Source organism: Bos indicus x Bos taurus, chromosome 6, assembly GCF_003369695.1.
Source record: "Bos indicus x Bos taurus breed Angus x Brahman F1 hybrid chromosome 6, Bos_hybrid_MaternalHap_v2.0, whole genome shotgun sequence".
Taxonomy (NCBI): domain Eukaryota; kingdom Metazoa; phylum Chordata; class Mammalia; order Artiodactyla; family Bovidae; genus Bos; species Bos indicus x Bos taurus.
This window is the reverse complement of record NC_040081.1, coordinates 58,182,560-58,188,164: the sequence shown is the minus strand read 5'-3', so window position 1 is coordinate 58,188,164 and position 5,605 is coordinate 58,182,560.

The window sequence follows — 5,605 nt, the reverse complement described above, 5'->3', positions numbered from 1 at the left end:
TCACCAATCTTTTCCTTTATGATTTGTGCTTTCCAAGTCTTGTTTAAGAAATTCTTCCTTGCTGTGTGTCAATTATATTTCAATAAAACTGAAAGAAAAAACAGAAATTTTTCTTTGGCCCAAGAATGTGATAGTCTTCTTTATTTTGCTTTTCACACTGAAGTCTTTAGTCCAGACTATGGGTAAGGCAGGAATTCAACTGAGTTTTTGTTAATGGCTGACCAATTGCCCTAGCATTGCTTTTTGAATAATTCATCCTATTCCAACTGATCTGTAAAACCGCTTTTTCTGTGTTATCAGGTTTCCATAAATGCAGGAGTGTCTTTCTGGATTCTTTTCTGTTTCTGCATTCTATTGTCAGCCTCTGCTATTACTCTACTTCTCAATTATTTGGTCTTTAATCTTCATTTATTAATAGAACCAGCTTGTACAATTCTATATATATTACACTCTAAAAGTACCCCGTCAACATTTTGTTTGGACTTTCTTTGAATTAAAGATTAATATGGGGAAGAAGTAAAGGTCTTTAAATAAGAGATCTTCCTCTTCACTTATTTGGATCATCTTTAATTACACTCTATAAGATTTTATAATTTTCTTCTTAAAGCATGCCATTGTTAGTTAGATTTATAACTATATATGGTGTCCCAGGTGGTGCCAGTAGTAAAGAACACGCCTGCTAATGCAGGACACATAAGAGACTTGGGTTCGATCCTTGGATTGGGAAGATACCCTGGAGTAGGAAAGGGCAACCCACTCCAGTATTCTTGCCTGGAGAATCCAATGGACAAAGGAGCCTGGCAGGGTATGGTCCATGGAGTCACAAAGCATTGGACATAACTGAAGTGACTTAGCACTCACGTAACTATACACCTTATTTTATGTTTGTTAAAATGATATAAATGCAATCTTTTAAAAATAATATCTTTTAATATCATTAAAATTTGCTGCAATGTGTGGCATATAAACAATTTTTGTATACCACTCTCAGAGCCAGCGACTTTTATCATAATAGGTAACGTTCACACAGTCCCCACTATGTGCCAGATACTGTTGAAGGCATTTTGTATGTACGGAATGCACTCAGTCTCCCGATGACTCTGTGAAGGAAGTTTTATTATTATAACATTTTATAGATGAGGGAACTGAAGTGCAGAGAGGTTAAGTAAATTGTCTGAGATCCTAAGTGGTGAAGCCAGAGTTCAAACGCATCCAACATCCAAAGCTATAACCAAACCTATATTTGTTGTGGTTATAACTATATTTACAGCTATATATATAACTATATTTGTCGCTTATCGTTGTTAAACTCTTTCATCAGCTCTAAGAATTTTCTGGTTAACTCTTAGGTTTCCCGTGCAAACAAGAACAATAAAAACTTCAGACATCAGCTAGCAAACACATGGTTAATGCCCTATTAAAGCAGGACAAGGTGTGGGGTGTGTGTAGCTGTGTGTGTATCTCTCTGTGTTTTTGTTTCTGTGTGTGTATGTGTGTGTTTGGAAGTGCTAAGAGGAGGAACTCTATGAAGAGCAGCATTCTCAAAGCTAGTGGAATTCACAGAGCCCTTGGGGTGGCTGGTGTACTTTCCGAGGGCCCAGGAATTTCTGGCATGGCAGCAACTAGCCGAGTAGGGGCATCCTCAGAGAGGCTTGCAGGCTCCAGGGAGGCCTGAATAGGGAAAGGCCCAGGGCCAAGCCCAACAGAGAGTGTCAAATGACAGGCCTGCTCCCTCCCCACCCTCCACCCCCAGATCTGGGCTGAATCAAAGGGCCATTCAGGCCCCTCCCTTTCACTGGCTGAGGCCACTGGGGCTGTCCCCTGAGGCTGAAACGCAGCAATCCCACGGGCTTCTGCTCCAAACAGGCTTGTGTTTGAAACCACAATATACTTGGCTCTGGTTTTATACACATTACTTTCCTGGTGCTGAAAAAAAAGAATTGGAAGAATGAAAATGAGAGGCCTTGAGGGATGGGAATTCTTTTTTCCAGTCTAGTGAATGAGGTTAATAAGTAGAAAAATAAAACTACTTTCCGTGAAGGGTCTTTGGAAGGGTTACCAGGCCATGATAATTAAAAGCAAATTAAAAGGCTATATCACTCATTCAGCCTCAGTCGCCTCTCTCAGCCCTGAGGGAACTGAGTGTGCTTCAGGGCAGCAAGAGGGGGAAGTGGGCGGGTTGGAGGGGGCTGAAGGGGGAAGGATGGCTTCCTCGGCCATGTGTGGTGGAAGCATTTAAGAAGTAGGGACAGCCACCTCTGTATCCATCTGCAGTATCCCACCCAAGTGAGTGAGTGAAAGTTGCTCAGTCGTGTCCCAGACTCTGCGACACCATGGACTATACAGTCCATGGAATTCTCCAGGCCAGAACACTGGAGTGGGTAGCCTTTCCGTTCTCCAAATGTGAGGTCAATTAGGGAATTGACTGACTGATAATCCTCACCAGACCCCACTGCACATTGGACACTTGCTCACACATTTCAAAGGAATATTTTCTAGTGCTTTGCATAAAAACACAAAACAAACCCAAACTAACCTTGGGTGTGAGTCATCTACCAGGAGTCCCTTGTACCTCTCTGGTTCTCAGTTTCCTTTCTGTAAAATGAAGATGGCAAACTTGATCTTTTTTCGAACAGGGGTCTCCTGAGTCCTCTTGGAAGCCTGGACTGGAGGAGGAGGGGGAAGGGAGCTATGAATCGAGCCATTAGCCCATGTCTGATTCTGCCATCTTTGACCTCAGACCATTTTCAGCATAAGCTGGTGGAGCAATTAATTCTGACAGGACCATTTCTATGACCTACTGACCCTGTCAACTGTTCCAGGTAACCCCAGAGATCAGAGCGGCTGCCCTGCACTGGTTTGGTCTATGTTGCCACCTTGAAGAAGGTGTGGGAGTTTTCTGCCAGCATCGTATCTTTCTCCTGGAGACCAGGAAAGACTTGTGATGACCCAGGTGGGTGGTGTGTGACCACAGGTTCTGTACTAGTGGCTTTAGGAAGTAGCCCTGAGGCCTGGGTTGAAGTCAGATCCCACAGAACTACATCTGTATTTTCACAGACTCAGGTGAGATTTTGCATAAGCTTCTGCAACAGTTTCCCTGAGAAACCTTTTGTGAGCTCCCAGTGTGTGTTGTGATGCTTTTCTGAAGCACCTCAGTTTAAGTTCTACCCTAGAACTTAAAATGTTAGTGGTATTGCCAGTTCACCTGGTCACTGGTATCATTTCTCGTGTCCTGCAGTCAGAAACCGTGGTTTTTCACTATAAATTCCTAGGATCTGGCAAAGTCCCTGCCACTCAGAGGCGATTCATGTTTTCACCAGTGATGCCGCCAGCTGACAGCCACCTTCAACTGCTAGACAGACGAGCCTTCAGATGATTCCAGCCTCCAGCCTTCAAGTCCTCTAGCTGAGGCCTGCAACACTGAAGGGCAGAGACAAGGTGTGCTTGGTGTACTATATCCAAATTCTTGACCCACGGATTCTTTGAGCATAATAAATGTTTTTACCGCATCACTAAATGTTGGGTATATTTGTTCAACAGCCATAGTAATGGGAACAGTGGTCCATGATAGACACTAAGAACATTAATAAGTGGTTGGCCATGAGTTCTTTTAGATCCCTGGACCTGCCTAGATGGTAGAAAAGAGAAGGGCTATCCCAGGAAAAGAGCAGAACTGTTTAGTGTTCCTCTAAAGTTTTAAGGCATAAATATCTATAAGTATCTACTATAGTATAGTAGAAAAGATTATTTTAAAAATCAGGATCCTATCAAGCCATGGAGGAGACTTAATTACATATTACAAAGTCAAACAAGCCCATCTTAGAAGTCTATAGGTTGTAATATTCCAACTAATATGACATTCTGAAAAAGGTGAGACTATGGAGATGGTACAAAACACGAGTGTTTGCCAGGGGTTAGGGAGGAGTGCATGAACAGACAGAAGGTGGGGGTTTGTAAGGCACTGAAGCGATTCTATATGATACTCTAATGATGGATACATGTTGTTTTACATTTGTCCAAACCCACAGAATGTATCACACTACAAGTGAACGCTAATGTAAACTGCAGGCTTTGGGTGATAATGATGTATCAATGTTGATTCATCGATCCTGACAAATGTACCACCCTGGTGCTGATGTGGGAGAGCCTGTGCTTATGTGGGGACAGTGGGTATATGGGAAATCTCTCTACTTTCCATTCAGTTTCTTTTTCTTCTCACTCAATTTTGCTGTGAACCTAAAACTGCTTTGAAAAACAAAGGCTGTGTTTTTAAAAGGGGCCATTTAAATGTGGTTGTATTTGTTTAAGAGCCTAGGGATTCCTCCTTCCCCCTCCCCAGCCTCCTCAAGAATCGACAGACCGTGCAGTCATTGGTGGAATTTTTCGGGCATCAGTGCACTGGAGCTTGGGGATAAAACCTGACGCTGTAAATCAGGGGTTAATTTACCTCGGGACTTATTCTTTCCTTCCTTTCTGTCTCTGGTGGAGTGTGTGTCATCAGGGAGCTGATCTGTTTCTAACATAATTTAAGGAGGCTTCTGTTTTTGCCTTGAGTGACAGTGAAAAAACTTCAGCCTTAAAAGGCACAGCCCAAAATGAATGGTTTAGGACCAGATTAAATCCAGGACTCCAGGGCAGTTTGAATAATGAATTCACTATTCATTATTCTTTTCTCTCTCTCTCTCTCTGGCATTTATTAATTAGCAACTGTTTTCCATAAAAATAATCAGTGGGATCATCCTTACAACTGATCAAAACAAATATAATGTTTAATTTTGTGTTTTAATTAAAACTCGACGTTATAATTGGGTCCTATCCTTTTATCTATTTGTTTAATAGATTTCTCCTCAGAAAATACAGCAGGTGACCATGTAGTTCCCAGAGTGATGATTTAGATGGAAGGTGATTGTATAGGGCCTTCATAGTTTTAAAAACATCTGTAATGATGATTACTAGTGATTTTGGTTTAGTGATTTAAGCTGATAAATCTTTAATCTGATTTATATGTGGGTATATGGCATGCTTGCTAAATACCTTAGAAGAAAAGTGGTTGTCACTCTATGCCACAGAACTTCCCAATATCCATGAAGGGGGAATTGATGGCAGTTTCTTTGGGCTGGGGACCTACAAGACAGGGAAATTGATCACCAGAAACCCAGGCTGACAGGACTGAAGTCTGAGAGCTGCTTTCTGTGGGTTTTTCACAACATTTGTGTCAAGGTGACTATTATAGATGCTCTGCAGTCAAGCAGAGTTTTGGATGACTTGGTAGTTTTCTCTGTAAGCCGCTAATCAAACCAGAAGTAAAGAAATTCTGTTCAAAATCTAGTCAAGACTCAGTTCGTTGGGGCTGAGGGGGAGAACCAGGCAAGCCAGGAAGTACCAGAAACTGAACACACACCTGGACAAAGAGGAAGATGAGGGCAGGGATCAAGGCCAGGGCAGCTGGTAAATAAGACTCCATAGGGAACAAATTCCCCTCCCTTCCCATAAATGCAAAGGTTTCCTGAAGAGAGTAGTGTTCTGATTTTCAAAATATATCAGTACTTCCCAAGAAGTACCCAGTGTTTAATAGGAAGCGTCTAATCCAACTTCCTTTTGATAA